This window comes from Sus scrofa, chromosome 12, assembly GCF_054392235.1.
Source record: "Sus scrofa isolate SSC_HxYL_T2T_F1_AM1 chromosome 12, Sscrofa_HxYL_maternal_Yorkshire_Landrace_v2.0, whole genome shotgun sequence".
Taxonomy (NCBI): Eukaryota; Metazoa; Chordata; class Mammalia; order Artiodactyla; family Suidae; genus Sus; species Sus scrofa.
Window position 1 is genome coordinate 61,914,471 of NC_139394.1, and position 17,267 is coordinate 61,931,737.

Sequence of the window (17,267 nt, forward strand, 5' to 3'; positions counted from 1 at the left end):
AATTTTGCTTTTTTTCTCCTCAGCTAAAATTGATACTCATGGCCTCGCCTGGTTCTTTCTATTGATTATGGTAGAAGTAGTATCATGGTTTTTTCCCCTATTCGTTACAAACTATTTTACCAGTTCTTATTTTTTTGTAATTTGTGACATAGGAAGTGCACGTTTTTTGTTTTGGGCTGTACCCATGTCATGTGGAAGTTCCCAGGCCAGGGATCTAACCCTCGCCACTGTAGGAACCAGAGCCACGGCAGTGAAAATGCCAGATCCTTAACCGACTGAGCCACAGGGGAGCTCGTAAAGTATAAATATTTTAGTGCTGTGATATTTCTTATGTTCTATCAAAGTTTCTTTTAATTTTGTGTCCATTCTTCCCCCGCTTGAGAGCAGATGAATACTCTGATACTTCCTCTGGTTGACTGAATATTTAGATAGGACTCTGCCTCATCTGGAGTTTAAGGGTGTGCTTTGTCATCAGAACTGTAAGTTTTCTTATTTTCTTATTTGAAAGATGACTCCCTGGCGAGGACCTCTGGTGGGAAAGTGGAGTGATAGAGCCTTGATGTTCCTTGTTTGCTCTTTCCCAGACCATCCGTGACTACACAATCCAGTGTCTGCACTAATAAAAAAAGAGTCACCAGGTTAGGACCAAACTGTTGGAAAAATCAAGAAAAACATCACCTGAGCTGCATTGAGTGAAATTTCAATTTCCTCTTGAAAACTTAAAAGACAGGTTATATTTTGGAAAGTCGTCCAAAAATGATTTTCAACACTTGCTAGGAGATAGAATGAAAATAAACCAGAGTCCAAATTTAGCCCAACAACCCTCACATATGGTTTTAAGCTAATACATTTTTCTTGACAGCTGAACGAAAACTAAGAAGGTAATTAATGATTATATTCATAGGTTTTTCCTACTATGGCTTTAATCAGCATTTGGTTTTACTTACATTTATGACGGACTCAAAATAAATGACTTTTTTGACTAAATATTATCACCAAATGCGGGTTGTTGCGTTTATTCTGCCACTCAGTCATGGAATCACCGTAGTTTGAAACATCTCGAGGTTGTCTTGTACAGTTGTCTTCAGGGCTGACAATGCCTGCCTTGTGCAGCTCTCGCTATACTTTGAAGGAGCATCCAAGCATTGGCAGCGGTCTAAAGAAATTTGGATTAAAGTTTGGGAATACGTTTGCTGGATCTGCCGGATTACTAATAAAAAGCCTATGATGCTGTATCACTTAGGATGTTGCCTTTCGCTTCAAGTAACATAATGTAGATTCTAATAAAAAAAATGATAGGGGAGTTCCCGTTGTGGCGCAGTGGTTAACGAATCCGACTAGGAACCATGAGGTTGCGGGTTCGGTCCCTGCCCTTGCTCAGTGGGTTAAGGATCCGGCGTTGCCGTGAGCTGTGGTGTAGGTTGCAGACGCGGCTCGGATCCCGCGTTGCTGTGGCTCTGGCGTAGGCCGGTGGCTACAGCTCCGATTCAACCCCTAGCCTGGGAACCTCCATATGCCGTGGGAGCGGCCCAAAGAAATAGCAAAAAGACAAAAAAAAAAAAAAAAAATGATAGGAAAGAACTTATTTACAAAACAGAAACAGACTCAGATTTCCAAACCACACCAAAGGGGGGACATGGGGGAGGATAAGTTGGGAGGCTGGGATTGACATAGATACACGACGGCATGCAGAATAGGTAAAACAGTAAGGACGGACTGATAGCACAGGGAAGTCTACTCACGACTGTGTCATCACCTACAAGGGAAAAGACTCTGAAAAGAAAGGGGTATATGTGTCACTGATTGACTTCATTGTACACCTGAAACTAACACCGCATTGTAAGCCAACTGTACTCTGATGGGGAAAAAAGCCGGTGTGGTGGCCGAAACCAATGAATTTCTTTCTGATTAAGAAGTATGCAGCTGCTGGCCTGGGTTTCAGCTGCTCCATGATGTCAGGACTGGCATTGCTGCAATTCGTGTGACTTTTCACTTCTGACCGCTGCCCAGGGTCGCAAGGTGGCTGGTGTGTCTTCAGGCCTCACTGCTGTGTGCAAGAAAGAAAGGGCACAAGCAAAGAGCTGTGCCAGGGTCTGCCTTATGTCTCAGGAAGCCACCAGTGTCACTGGTCAGAACTTGCTTTCAGCAAGAGCCTTGGGAAAGCAGGGCACAGGCTTACCATGAATGGCCTTACACCATCACGAGCTGGAAAGGAGGAGTGCTTATGATGCAAGGACTAGGCCGCCGATTCTGTCTGCCACGAATGTGACTCACTGGTCAGCTGCCTGGGAGCAGCTTCCAAAAGCAATGACAGAAGGGACAGTGGTGGCGTCTCGAGGGTGTCGGAGAAGCCCTTGCCCGCTCGTAGATGCTCTGGCACTGTTCAGGAAATAGCAGCAGTGTTTGTCTGCGCTTTCTGCTTGTTAGTGTTTCGGACTTCGCTTTCTGATCAAACTGCATTTTTCCTTAAGATAAGGTCGAGATTTTTTTAGGATGCTGTGGATATAGAATTGCACGCGTTTTGGAGGCACTAAGAACCTGGCCGGGTAAAGATTCAAATGGAAATCCATCTAATTCCACGTGTGTCGAGTCGCTCCAGGAGGCAGCAGGCTGTGCTTGGCTTCTTACACTTTCATGGACCGCTGCTGCTGTGACATGCTGACATCATCCCACCTCTAAAATGTGCCAGGATGTTCGCAGGAATAGTCTGCCTCCAGGGGTCTCTGAATGCATCAGAAAACCCCCGCAATGACAGAAACCTCAGAAATACGCTCAGGCAGACCTGACTGGTGCTTTTGACCGAACTGAATCCAGAATCGGAAGTTCAGTAGTCAGAACCTTTAGGGGTGTGCAGTGCCTCTGACTGTATTTCCGCGGCATCACGCTTCAGAGTGTGAAACCCAGGCAGTGAAGCAGATGAGTGAACAGACAGGTCTGCTCCCTGTAGTCACGAATGCCAGGTTCTAGGTTGGGCAGCGTGAGTGTCTGTGGTGGACGTTCTGAGTCAGGTTAATTGCTGAGAAAAGGAACAAGGCAAAGCAGATGGTAGACGGCGAATCATTAGAGGAGGATTTCGGGCCAGTGCCTCGGGGTCCTCCCTTTGTGGCCAGAAACTAAGGGAGCAGAAGGGACCCTGTGCCAGAAGCATCTGGACAATGGGTGATGGAGCCAGGATGCTCCCCTTGCCAGTGGTGGATAACGCAGCCCAAACTACTTAGCAGAACGCTGGTTCGTTGACTCACATAATTGATCAGGCCGGGGTCCAGCTGGGTGCAGTGGTTGCCGAGTCGCCAGTAGACTTGGCCTCTTCATCTCTGACTTGGATCTGTTGTCCTCAGTCTGTTGTCTCATTCTCTCCCCCTCCCTCGCCCCCAGGTTGTTTTTCATGGGCACGTTCTTTGAACTTGATGGCTGGGAGGCAGAGTAGGGGCTTCCTCTCTGACCCGTGCAGCCAAGCTGAAGCCTGGTGGGTTGATGGCATGGGGGCGTCCATCCCAGTGGTGAGAAGGCAAGACCCACTGGTTGGTTTGGATCAGTCCGTGTCCACCTCGCGCCCGGGACACTCAGTGCTCCTGCTCTTCTTGCTGGGTCCTCTTGGCAAATCCATGACACACCCCATGGGCTGCACTGCGTGTGGAGAGGCGGGTCTGGAGTGTGATTCTGCAGGACTTGGAGGAAAGGGAAATTCTAGGCCCCTCCCTAGACCCACTAAAGCAGAAACTCTTGAGGGTGGCACCGCCAGTGCTCTCACAAACCCTCCAGGAATTTGCAGATTAAAGTTGGAGAACCAGGAGTTCCTGTCGTGGCTCAGTGGAGATGAATCTGACGAGCATCCGTGAAGACACAGGTTCGATCCCTGGCCTCGCTCAGTGGGTTAAAGAGCTGCTGTGGTGTAGGCTGGCGCCTACATTTCCGATTTGACCCCTAGCCTGGGAACCTCCATATGCCACAGGGAGGGCCCTGAAAAGCACAAAAAAAAAAAAAAAAAAAAGTTGGAAAACCACTGGCTTAAGAGAAACTGACTCCTGTGAGAAAGAGGCCTGGTTTGAGGGAGACTAGATTTTCATAGCAATAATGGCAGTTTAGCCAAAGGTCAAGTTAGATGAACTTCGAGAATCTGTCAAATGCCAGAAAACGAGAGAGAAGAAAAATAAGTGTTAGAGAGATGGCTGTGTGCTGTCTGAACGTGGCTATTTTGACCCTGAAAAAATGCAAATGCATTTTTGTTCCCTGAGCGCACACTCTGCAGTCCAGTAATAATGCATTGTAAACAGACCATATTAAAGCAAACAGTTCTCTAGATCTTTTTTTTTTTTCAATATTTGCTCTAAATAGTTATTTGGTAATACACATTTTTCTATTTTGTAGCGTCCCTAAATAGCAGAGGTCTCATTCAAAGGAGCCAACTCATGCTGCTTAGTGCCAGAATGTTCGCGGAGTTTTCGTTGGGCTAAATAAAGCACTGGAGCGAATGTCACCCCTGTGGTGGTGCTGGGCCCTCGACCCAGTAGGGAAATTAGGGACTAACGGTTCCCGTCCCCTCCGCAAGCTGGAGCTGGCCTTAGACTAAATGGCGCCAAAGGGGAGCCGCGACCTCTGATTTTCTTCTTAGCCACTTATCTTCAGATTGCAGTAGCCCACGCTTTTGGTCCCAAAGTCAGACCCTGGCTTTTACAAGGAGGGGAGTGTTGCATCCGTGGTTGACCAATGCCCAGCAGAATCCGCTTCACACTCAAGTGTTACACTGAGCCACAGAGGGAACTCCAGGTTAAGAACCCACCTGGTTTTCCATGAGGATGCATGTTCCATCCCTGCCCTCACTCAGTGGGTTAGGGATCTGGCATTGTGTGAGCTGTGGTGTAGGTGGCAGATGTGGCTCAGATCTGGCGTGGCTGTGGTGTAGGCCGGCAGCTACAGCTCCAATTCGACCCCTACCTAGCCTGGGAACCTCCATACGCTGCAGATGCGGCCCTAAGAAAAAAAAGAGAACGTTTATCTGGAAATGTTAGCACTGAGAAAAAGACCAGCGGGAACAGCAAGTGGTGGTTTTCTGTTGGAGGATGTGTTACTTGAAGTCAGAGTTGGTTCAGCGGCTCGAAGGTCCTGCTCTTCGGAATCCCCTGTTCTTGGCTTTCACCAGCCCGGGGTCCACAGCACCCCTGTTAAGCTCTGAACTTTCTGCCTCTCGGAACAGGGGCCATGGACTGTGACGGCCCGATGGCATATGCCCTCCAGATGTCATAGATGGGTGGTCTTGCAGATGCAGGGACTCGGGCAGTTGGCTGCCCAGCTCTTGGTTTTCTTTATGGCAAATTGTTTGAAGGCCAAGTGATTACTTGGGCATCCACTGGGGTGCCTTGTAGAGTAAGGGTGCCTCCCTCATGCGTGGATGGTGGGGCCTGTGTTACCTACTGTGCCTCTGGAAGGACGCTCTCTGCCCTTGGCACTGTCCCGTCTCCCCCACCCCTGCCAGCCAGCAGCAGAATTCTAGAAGCGTGCGCTCAGGCCTCAGCATGTAGGATTCGGGGCGTGTCTCTGCTGGGCCACCTGCCGACTGTGCTCTTTGGGTAGGTAACGCAACTCCTCTGGTCTCAGGAGTCAAATGAGGATGATTGTAGCCAGAGGGCTGTGGTGCACGTGCGAGGGAGCAATAGACTAGGCTGCGCTGACACGTGCCCGGTACAGGGTGGGCCCTCAGGGCAAGCACCCCTGCATGTTTCATCTCTATTCTGCTGATTTCCTCTGACCTTTAGGATTTGCTTCCTTCTGCTGAGTTTAACTTTTGTTCTTTAAATGCCCCCCCCCCTTTTTTTGGTCTTTTGTCATTTTAGGCCCCACCGGAAGTTCTCGGGCTAGGGGTCTAATTGGAGCTGTAGCCACCGGCCTACGCCGCAGCAGTGGTGGGATCTGAGCCGTGTCTGTGAGCTACACCACAGCTCACGGCAACATTGGATCCTTAACCCACCTAGCCAGGCCAGGGATCGAACCCGCAACCTCATGGTTCCTAATCGGATTCGTTTCCGCTGTGCCACAATGGGAACTCCTGTTCTCATTCTTTTAGGTGTAGGTTAGGTTGTCGATTTGAGATTTATTTACTTTGGCTTTTTAGGGCTCTATCTATAGCATATGGAGTTTCCCAGACTAGGGTTCCAGTTAGAGCTGCAGCTGCCAGCCTACGCCACAGCCACACCCGGTCTGAGCCATGTCTGCAACCTCCACCATAGCTCATGGCAACACCGAATCCTTAACCCACTGAGTGAGGCCAGGGATTGAACCTGCATCCTCATGGATCCTAGTTATGGTTCGTTTATTGCTGAGCCACAACGGTAACTCCAGGTTTTTTTTTTTTTTTTCTTTTTCTTTTCCGAGGAAGGCCTGTATTGCTAAGAATACGGAATGTTTCCTGAATTTGCGTGCCAGCCTTGTGCAGTGGCCACGTTAACCTTTTCTGTATCTCTCCAGTTGCAGTGGATGTGCTGCCTGATGAAGCCAGCACAAGCACCTCTGCTTGGCCCTGTGTGCTGGTGCTTTTCTCAGTCTGCCGCCATCTGGACTTAGAAGCGGGACTCAGGCTCCCCTGTTGGACGAGAGGGTCATTCCCAGGGCAGGGGGCTCTGTCTGCTGGCCTTTGATACCCCCTCTAGTAGCTAGCCCCCAGCCTAGCATCTTGGGCTTCATGAGCTGGAGAAATGTGTTTTGAGTTACGTGGAAGCCCCTTCACTCCCACCGGAGCATATTTGGCACATTCCAGAAAAACAGGCCTCATGGCTTCTTTCTTGCACCTAAGAGCGAAGTTCTCCAGCTTAATCCGCCGCAAACTCCCTGCCAGGATTTTGATTCTTGTGAATTCCTCTTGCGAAGTCCCTCTTCTCATCCGCCCCCAACCCCACTGCGCCCTCCCTTCTCCCAGGGTCCCCAGCCCACGCTGCTGCTGGGAGCCCCACCCCACTGAGAAATGAAACGCTGACCAGGCCCTCACGTGGGTCATCGGATCCCTCCCCCAGCCAGTGGCACCCAGGGCCTGTAGCTTTTGAACCCAGGGGCGCGGCCGTTGGTGGTGGGTCAGGCCCTGGATCTGGACGAAGGCATGGGGGTTGGGAGAAGAGCTTTAGTTCCTCATGTCACACCAGGGAGGTGGCACCGGCACCTTCTCTTGTCTCTTCTAGTGACCCCCTGAGCCTGGATGGTCATTCAGGGTCTTTGGAGCCCACCTTCTCATGCAGCGAGCAGCCCCCAGGGTGGCAAAGGAAGTAGCCGACTGCCCTCCGCTGCCCTAGGCCTGGCAGCTACTCGGAGCTTCTGGTCTCCTTGCTCCTCCTGGAGGGGGGCCCGGGGCCTGGCTGACTGGGGGGCGGGGGGTGCAGGTGGAGAGACTGGAGGCGGGAGTCTGGCCCTCAGGTGACGGGTTCCTTTCGCGGGACCCCGCCCCTTCCCCTCGGTTGGGCTCAGCGGCGGCAAGGAAGGGGCACTCCCAGGGCCGCCGCAGCAGGTGCCCCAAGACGGGTGGTTTAACCTGACAACCGTGCACCCTCCCCCGGATCCAAGGTCCAGGTCTGACGGGGCCATGTCAGCAGAACCGCGTTCTCTCCGGGGTGCAGGGGACGTCCGTCCGGGCCTGAGCTTCGCGGCAGTGTGGCCGGGAAGCCCTGGTCCTCCGCGGCTTGCAGGCCACCCTCCATCCCCGTGACCGCCTCTCCCGGTCACAGGCCGTCTTACAGGGACGCGCTGGTGTGCGAGTCTGCGTCGTGATGCGATTCCGTTTTCCCCGGTGGTGACTGATGTTATAGCCTTGGACTTACTGGCCATGTAAATACCCTGCTTTATGGAGGACTTGTTTTCAGAGATTATTTTTCTGCACTGATTTGAAGAATGAAAAAAATGTGCTAGATGCAAGTCTTGTGTGGGATATATGCACACAGATAACTGTTCGGTGGGTGCATTTTTACCTTTTTAGTACAGTGTTGACTATGAGAAAGAAAATTTTTTTTTTGGTCTTTTTGCCTTCTCTAGGGCCGCTCCCGTGGCACATGGAGGTTCCCAGGCTGGGGGTCTAATCAGAGGTGTAGCCGCCAGCCTGCGCTAGAGCCACAGCAATGCAGGATCCGAGCCACATCTGCAACCTACACCACAGCTCGTGGCAATGCCAGATTCTTAACTCACTGAGCAAGGCCAGGGATCGAACCCATAACCTCATGGTTCCTAGTGGGATTTGTTAACCACTGAGCCATGATGGGAACTCCAAAAATTCTTATTTTTAATGTAATTCAATTTATCATGTTTCCTTGGAATGAGTGGGTTTCCTTTTTTTTATTTTTGGTTTAAGAAATCTAAATGGTGCTTGTTTGACTGGTCACATGTAGACCTGTTTCCATCTTGAACGTGTTTTCATGCCTTACCTGAGTGAGTTAATGGTTCATTTTTTTGCCTTACTGATACTTGATTGACCCAACCCTTGTTTAATGAAAAGATGAGCCTTTTGCCCGTGCTGTGAAGTGACACTCACATCATAAATCACGTGTCTCTGTGTGTGATATGCATACTTCTTTCATTCGTTGTATTGTCTATCTTTGTGCCAACACCATACTGTTTTAGTTATTGTAGCTTTATAATGCTGACCTCTGGGCGTGTGAATCCTCCTAGAAGGATTGTTTCTCAGGATTTTCGTGGCCTTGAGCATGAGACCCCCTTGTTCATCTCCACACATACCCACAAACCCCTGCCAGGTTATTGAATAGACGACTGAGTCTTTAGCTAAATCTGGAGAGAACATACAGATTTAATATATAATATTGAGCCTTTAAATCCACAAACGTGGGCTACAGCTCTCTCTTAGCATATAGGCTGTCTTTAATTTCTTTCCATAATGTTTTATAATGTTCTGGGTAGCTTTTTATACCTTTCATTTGGTTTATTCCCAGGCATTTGATTGCATTGCCATCCTGACTGTGTTTCTCATTTTTATTGCTAATGAATAGAAAGACAATGTAATTTGGCCGACTGAATTTGTATCCATTGACCTTGCTAAGGTCGCTCACTGATTTTAATGATGTAGTTATAGATGCTTTGGGATTTTTCTCTTCCTGCAATGCTGCGATTGGCATATGATAATATTTCTTCCCTTTGAGTCTTTGTAATGTAGTCTGTTCTGTTCTTCTGGCTACGATCTTCACAGTGTTGAACAGAAATGGTGAGCATGGAACATCATCGTTTGGTTGTTGGTACAGTCCATATTTTGTTATTATTATGTTCAATGTAGATTCTTCCCTAGATACCTTTGGCAGACGAAGAAAATGAGCTCTCTTCCCAGTTTGCTACATTTTATCCTGATTGGATACTGAGGCTTAGTACATGCTTTTTTTTTTTTTTTTTTTTTAATCTCTTCAGATGATCAAATGATTTTTGGAAATTCTGTTGATTAGATTTTGAAATGTTAAACTAACTCGGTGTTATCGGAATGAGTCCAACTTGACTGTGACGCATTATTTTTGTATTTTGCCGAATTATTCCTGCTACCCTTTTGTTTAGCACTTTTGCAATAGTGCTCATGAGAGTTCTTGGCCTCTAATTTCCTTCCTTGTAATTTCCTTGCCAAGTTGTGGTAATAAGATTATATTGGCCTCATAAAATCAGTTGGGAAATGTTCCCTTGTCTTTGCTTCTTGTCCCTAGAAGTTGTATTTAAGATGGTTATTTCTTTCTTACACACTCAGTGGATCTTGACAGTGGAGCTTTCCGAGATCAGAGTTTCTTTGTGGAGAGGTTTTAAACTAAGGATTCAATTTCTTTAAAGACAGAGGATTAGTTTATGCCAGTCAATTTTTAAAACGCTGCATTTTTCTGGGACTGTGTCTTGTCTGAAATTTCACGTGTGTTTGCATGAAGGGGTTTAGAGAAGTACTTACACTCTTTCTTGATTTTTCTGTAGGATCTGTAGTAATACCTCCCTTCGAGGTCCAGTATTGGAAATGTGCACCACCTTTCTTCTCTCTTTGTGACCAGTTACATTCACTGTATTACGTCTTGGTCAGTTGTGCGTCTCTTCGAAGGAGTAACTTTGGACTTTGATTTTATTACATTTGCTTTCTGTTTCATCAGTTCTCTTCTAGTCATATTTTTTTCCTTTCTATTTTCTTGGGCTTAATGTGCTTTGCATGTCTGCTCCTGTGATGTGTACTTACCTCACTGGTTTTAGCCTTGCTCTCCCCTAATACGTGTATTTAAAGCTAAAATTTCCCTTCAAGTACTGCTTTAGTAGTATCTTAAAATTTTGATTTTCACAATCACCTTTAAACATATAAAATTCCTCTGTCTTGCTTTGATCTCTTGATTATGTTGCCTCATTTCCAAGCATTTGAGGATATTTTATATCTTATAAATTGATTTCTAGTGTAACTCCTCTGAACTTGGAGAACATACTCGGCATTGCTTCAGATTTGGGGAATTGATTGAAACTTCTTTTATAAGCTAGAATATTGTATGTGTTAACTTTATAATGCTCCCTGTGAACTTGAACTATGTATTCTGCAGTTGAGTATTTTTTTTTTTTTTATCCATTAGGTCAAGTTGGTTCAAATTTTCAATATTTTCTGGCTGCCTGTTTTATCAGTTATTGAAAGAAATGTATTTAAATCTCCCATTTGATTGTGGATTTGTTTTTTTGCCTTCTGGTGGTCTATCAGTATGGAAAAATTTTCCGTTTTTCTCCTTGATCAATTGTTCTGTATTTATGTATTTTCTTTTTCTTTAGTTGTTGTTTTTTCTAGTGCCTTGACTGTATACATATATAAGGAAATAGATACTTGTGTTTTCTTCACAATGTTCCTCCACCTTTTTTTATGGTACTTTGTGTATTTTAATTGACGCATGTTTTAAACTCCATGGGCATTGCTGTTGTACTGCTGTACTTCACTTTTTTGTTGGTCTTCATCCCTTTCAGCCTGCTGGGCTTTCCTCTGAGATGATTTGCCCCCCTGCCCCGCCACTGAAGAACTTCCTTTAGTATTCCTTTTAAAATAGTTGTGTTGATGACAGATTATTTTCATATCTTCATCTCACCTTTAGTGTCTTCATACTCTTTTTGGGTTAGAGTATTTTCACAAGACAGTCTGTTGGGTGGACAGTTGGTTTCGGCATCTGGAGGAGGCTCTTTGTTGGGAGAAGCAGTCTGGGGAGTGTAGTCTTTGAGCCCCCAGTCAGCTGCATGAGAATGGACCCTTTGTTTCGATTCCTTGTCCTACCAGGAAGGAGATGGAGCCCACACAGCCTATGCTGGACTTAAGCATCTTGTGGGGAGTATTTTCCCTTGTTTCACGCTCAGTGGATGCCTGTTTGGCTTCGCTTAAAGCATGTGTGTCATATGGCACCTGGCTAACCCCACTGTGTATCGGATCTCTGCAGGGATCCTTCCACTGTGGCGTGAGAGGTGTGCATTTAGATCGTCCTGTGTCACCTGCTGGCCGTGGGGGATCAGTGCCCACTGTGGAGGCTGATCTTGCTCTGTCTCTTCTCTGTGTAAGGAAAGTGCTGTTCCATCTGGTGTTGACAGCGTTGCTTTTCCCCTTGGAGACTCTGATACCAAGATGGAGTGGGCAGACGTGTTTGGAGTCTTCTCTTGGAATTGGCAAGTAGTGCCCGGTGCTCCGTTCCCTTGGGATTGGTAACTGGCACCCTTTGAACCACAGTCATCTGCTCTGCCATAGTCCATTGTCTTCTGACTCTGGTCTTTCCTGTGGAAAGGTCATTGGTAAGTCTTAGCCTTTATAGGAAAGATTATCACTTCTCTCTGGTGTTGGTTTTTAGAGGTTCTGCCATAAGAGGCCACAGTGCCTGTTTCTTTGTTATAATTCCACTTGGATGTGATCGTTCTTTCTTGAGTTTTTGGCTCAAGATGTCTTTCTAGTTTCGGAAAATTTTCTTTTATTAACTTCAAAATAAAACTTCAGCTCCATTTTCTTTCCTCTCTTTTCTGGGATTTCAGCTACACATGAGCACTTTTTAATCATGACCAAAGTATCTCTCATACTCTCCTCTGTGCTTTCTGAAGCCTTTTTTGTTGTTTTTTTTTTTTTTTTTTTTTTTGTGGAAGCACAGCTGTGTCCTTCCTTCTTAATCTTTTGTTAAACCCACTTCATGAGTTACTAATTTCAGGTGCTATCTTTCTCACTTCTAAATTTCCCATTAGAGTCTTTCTCACAGATCTGTTTTTTGACTATAACTCTCCATCTTTCATGTATTTGACTGAACATATTAACGATATTTTAGAAGCCATGGCTGGTAATTCCAGTGTCATATGTGGCTCTATTTCTATTGTTCCCCCCTATTCTGTTTCTATTTTTTCCCCCCTCTTGTTTTTTTTTTTCCTTTTTCTTTTGGACCTATGTACTCAAATGCTGGATATTAATTGCTGCGCATTGTGTATGAAAAATTATATAGGATCTTAGCCCTTTTCCTCAGTTAGTATCCTAGCTTTTCAGCCTAGTGGTGCTTAAAATGTAGCAAATCCCTTGAGTCTCTTCTCTCTCTGTGATCTTGCCTCATTTCCTGGCTACCTTGTTAGCTCTTGGATTCCTTTAAACAGGTGGCTTAGTAAAAAAAACAAAAACAACCAAAACCTAGCTCTTCTCATTGTTACCAAGTTCAAGACACGAGCTCACCTGTCATGGCCAGAGGCATATTTCTAGAGGTTTTCATCCTTAAGTTTATCAACCCCCTTTTTTCCCTGAATATTTTAGGGCCCTAAAACAATGAGTCTAGTGCAATTAGCCCCATTTCCTTGTGCAGAAGAAGTCCGGAGTTACATAGCATAGATATGAGCACACATACCCGCCTTTCCTGTGCAGTGCTCTGGTCATCTTTCAGGGAGTCACAGAAATAACGAGACAAATACTCCTGCTGGAAGAGGCTCTCCACCTTGAATTCTTTTTAAAAATTATATGTAATGATTTTTGTTTTTTTTCCCCATTATGGCTGGTTTAAAAGTGTTCTGTCAGTTTTCTGCTCTACAGCATGGTGACCCATTTACACATGCAGGTAAAAGCCTTGAATTCTTTTTGGGCTCTGTTTTCCAGCCTTCCAGCAGGAGAAGAATTGCTAACGTTTACCCAGTTTCTCTGGGGTTGTAACATTTTTACATTGTAGATGTGAGTCTTGAGGTTTCTGTTGCTGAAGAAAAGGGATGGTTTTCTCGATATTCCTTATAAATAAATAAATAAAGTCAGAAATAAAAGGTTGATGGAGAAGAGCTGTGTCCCCGTGGATTGACGGATGACTCTGAGAATAGAGGGTGTTTCCGAAAATGGGCCTTGGACTCTGCCATGCTCTGTTGGGATTTGAGTTTCTTGTCTGTTTTTTTGTGGGACTGTCTTGGATTCCCACCTTCTTTTCACGTCTGTCCTTAAAAATGGATTCTCTTTGTATTGGATCATAACCATTTGCTGACGAACATGGAAGTTAAAGACAACGTTTTTAGGAGTTCCCATTGTGGCTCAGCAGGTGAAGAAGCGGGCTAGTATCCATGAGCATGTGGGTTTGATCTCTGCCTCCCCTAGTGGGTTGAAGGATCCGGCGTTGCCATGAGCTGTGGTGTAGGTCGCAGACATGGCTTGGATCTGGCATTGCTGTAGTGTAGGCCGGCAGCTGCAGCTCTGATTCAGCCCCTTTCCATACGCTATAGGTGTGGCCATTTCTCCCCCCGCCCCCCAAAATAAAAAGATGACATTGCTATCTCTCAGTGGCAGTTCAGAGCTAAGTCTAGGCATGCCTTCCCATCCTGGTGGCTAAAAGGGGTCTGTTTGTTTGTTTTTTTATTTTTTTGAATGAAGAGTGAGGGTTAAGATTGCACTCCCTTAAACAATGATTAACTTTAGATGATCCATTTAAGATTATTAGCAGTTGTTTTCCAGAGTGTTTCAGAGACACTCTGTAGGTAGGTAACATGCTTAATGCATTAACTAGCAGGGCTGTGAAATAGTTGGGAAGGCAGGCTTCCGGGATGAAACAAAGTTAAACCTCCAGGGTGGTTGAGGGTTACTTCTGAGCAGAGTGTGTGTCTCTAATGTACATTGCGATTCTCTCAGAGACGAGTATTATAAGAAAGTAGCATTTCTCAAGTATATCTGAACTCTCTCTACCCTCAACTTTGTGACTAGTTCAGAGGAAACTCACACTTGAAGGTAAGCCCTAGGTCTGCTGCTGCCGTTTGGGGCCGGGAGCCTGAGGAACTGTTGGACAAGACTGCCTCGAGTGAGATGATACATTTCAGTCCGCTTGTACTCATTGTTTTCGCGTTGCCATGTCAGGAAATGCCTCTTGGGAGTTCCCGCGGTGGCTCAAAGGGATCTGTGATGTCTCTGCAGCACCAGGACGCAGGTTTGATCCCTGACCAGCTCAGTGGGTTAAAGGATCCATCGCTGGCACAGCCGCAGTGTAGGTCACAGCCGCGGCTGGGGTCTGATCCCTGGTCTGAGAACTCCATGGGTCGCAGAGTGGCCAAGAAAAGAGAGAAAAAAAATTTCTGTGTTTGTGTGTGTTTTCACGGATGTTAAGCCTTTGGCAGGAAAGTTTCTATAGAAACTAAGCAACCGGCCAAACAGAATGCTTGGCTCCTCCTGCCCTCGGGAGCTAAGTGTAGGTGATGGGAAGAAGGCTGCCTTGGCGGGAGCCCCCCTGGGAAATCCCTTTGCTTGATAATAGATAGAATAACAGAATTCACCTGCTACCTTGGTGTCCCAGTGGAGACTGCTGTGTGGTGCTGAGGTGTGGACCCTGAGGTGCCCTGAGTCCAGACAGACCTCTCCTGGCCGGGAGGCTCCAGGGACCACGCAGAGCAAACCCTGTCCGTCTCCTTAGCCAAGAGCAGCCATAAGAGGAAAAAGAAGTTCCAGTGAGTCAGCCTGGGGGCCAGGGAGATAGTGGCTATTTACTTCTACAGTTAAGCAATGTCTTTTAAAACTCAATTTGAGTGTTCTCTATCTTGTGGGATCACAACATCTATGAGTTACTAAATATTCATCACTGGTGAGGGGTGTGTGTAGGCTCGGGGAAGACATGGCCCCCTATTTAGTTCAATGAGGTGGGGTTTTTTTGTTGTTGTTTGTTTGGTTTTTTTTTTTTTTTTTTTGGCCATGGCATAGGCAGTATCTTGATGTGGGATCTCAGTTCCCAGACCAGGGATTGAACCCAGGCTGCAGCAGTGAAAGCCCAAATCCTGTCGACTAGACCACCAGGGAACTCCCTCCCTTAGGTCTTGCACAGAGCAACAGCTCCTTTTGGCTACTGCTTGTGGTGGTTAAGAAGGTCAGAGGGAATCTGGCATCCAGTTTGGCAATATTACATAGACACCTACTTAAGATACATGGAAATAGGAAAAAGAAAAAACTTGGAGTATTGTTACCTCAGGTAACAACAGCAAGTCCCATTGCACCAAACCTCACCATAGCCCTGGCATTGGCCGTCGCTGTCATGCTGAGCCGAATGACTCCAGTGAACTGTGGGGGCGGGGGGCAGGCTGTTACTGTCCTCGGCTCTTCCAGAGAGGCTTCACAAATAGTTTTGCTCAGTGTGTCAATCTGTGCATCTGGGGAGCATCACGCATTCTTGGCACCCGGGCTCACTGACGTCCGTCCATCTCTCGCTGAGGGAGGAGGCCTTGCATCCAGCTCTGCAGAGGTTGGGATATTTTGGTGTCTGCTATTTAGAAAGTTGTGATTGGGATCTTTCTTCGAGCTGAGGTTATTTTTGTCCCCCAATAATCAAAGCCAGGCTCCCTACAGGAGGCGGCAGGAGGGTGGCTGGTGCCCTTGCTGTTGTCTAGAGCTCATCGCCACGTGAGGGGAAGGAGTAGGGATTCGGACGGCGGAAAAGGTCCGGGGAAGTTTGGCCTTGGCGTTTTGATCCCGTGTGTGGCACTGCTGGGGCTGCGAGCGCACTTGCTCTGGGAGGAACGACGTGAGAGGATGCCGCCTCTGATGATGCTTCAGCTTGGTCTGGGGCAGGGGGATGACAGAGGAGACATCGGGGTAGGTTAGAGTCCGTGAAACCTGGTTTTGCATCCTGCCGCTAATCCCGGCTTCTCTCCTACCCCAGGTGGAGGTGGGATTTGGGCAGGACTTGAAGTCTCTTTATGATGCGGTTACTTTTTTTCCTTTCCCGCAAAATACAGAAAGGGAAGTAGATTCTGCACAAGTCAGGAAGAGGAGATGAAAAGCCAAAGACCCTGAGACCGTGAGCGTGTCTCCGAGCGCCGCTCGCCGCCGCCGTCACCCTGATGGCCCTCAGCCGCCTCGGCACCGTCAGTTCGGGAACTCCTCCGGGGTGGGGGAGCTCGTTCAGGCTGCCGCACCTCGATGCCAGCCTTCAGCCCGTGAGCCGCTGCCAGTCCTCTTCCCAAGCAGAGAATTTGATCCACGGTGATCTCTCTAACCCGACACTTGGCCACTGGATGACCGGGACCTTTGCAGCCGTGGGTCCGAGGTCTCTCTCCGTGGGGCTCGGTTTCCTCCCGGGCTTCAGCTCACGGTGGCCTGCGAGACGGAGCTCTCCGTTTTGGCCAGAAATGCTTGAGGGGGATTCCTTACCTTTGCACTCGTTTTTGGGGGGTGGGGTGGGGGGCTGTGCCTGTGGCATGTGGAAGTTCCCAGGCCAGGGATCGAACCTGTGCCACAGCGGTGACCATGCTGGATCCTTCACTCACTGAGCGGCCCCAAGGGAACTCGTGGTTTCTCAGTGCTCCCGTCTCAAAGATGCTTTTCCCTTTCGGCCTTCACGGTGGAGCTGAAACGTTGCTTTCCTCGCCCAGCAGCCTCTTCGTTCTCTTCTCTTCCTGCAGCACTTGATCTGACCCTCATGCTGTGACATTGCGTTTTCCGTAGAGTATAGATTGAAACAGGTATCTTTATCTTCTTTCCTGAGTTGGTGTCCTCGCGGGCCGGCGCCGTAGGGCTGACCTCTCAGATGGCCGTGTCTCGTCCAGTGCAGTGTCGGATGGCGGTTTTCATCTTCCTTCCACAGTCGCTTCCCAGAGACAATGAGGTCAATGCTCAGTATTTCACGTTACCAGGCGGTGTGGCTCTGCATGGTTCTTAACCAAGTACTCTACCTGGGTAGCCCGCATGCACATGGAGGGCGGGAAGGGGACAGGCCTGCTGCTGCGAGATGCGTCCTTGAAGGCCTCCTGCTATGGAGCAGTGAGAAAGGATGCTGTTGCCATGCCAACACCCCATCCCACTCTCATTGGTCCCTGTGCATGTCCTGGGCTCTCCGAAGTGCTGC

At 47.6% G+C, this 17,267-nt stretch overlaps 1 protein-coding gene and 1 non-coding gene across 11 annotated transcripts in view; one reads left to right on the forward strand and one right to left on the reverse strand.

The window, feature by feature from the left end:
• Positions 1-17,267, forward strand: part of MYOCD (myocardin) — a 484,310-nt gene that overhangs the window by 85,429 nt on the left and 381,614 nt on the right. The window lies entirely within an intron of this gene.
• On the reverse strand, positions 6,386-6,496 carry LOC146398410 (U6 spliceosomal RNA). Its single transcript, XR_014822179.1, has one exon. It is a non-coding gene; the product is annotated as a U6 spliceosomal RNA (small nuclear RNA).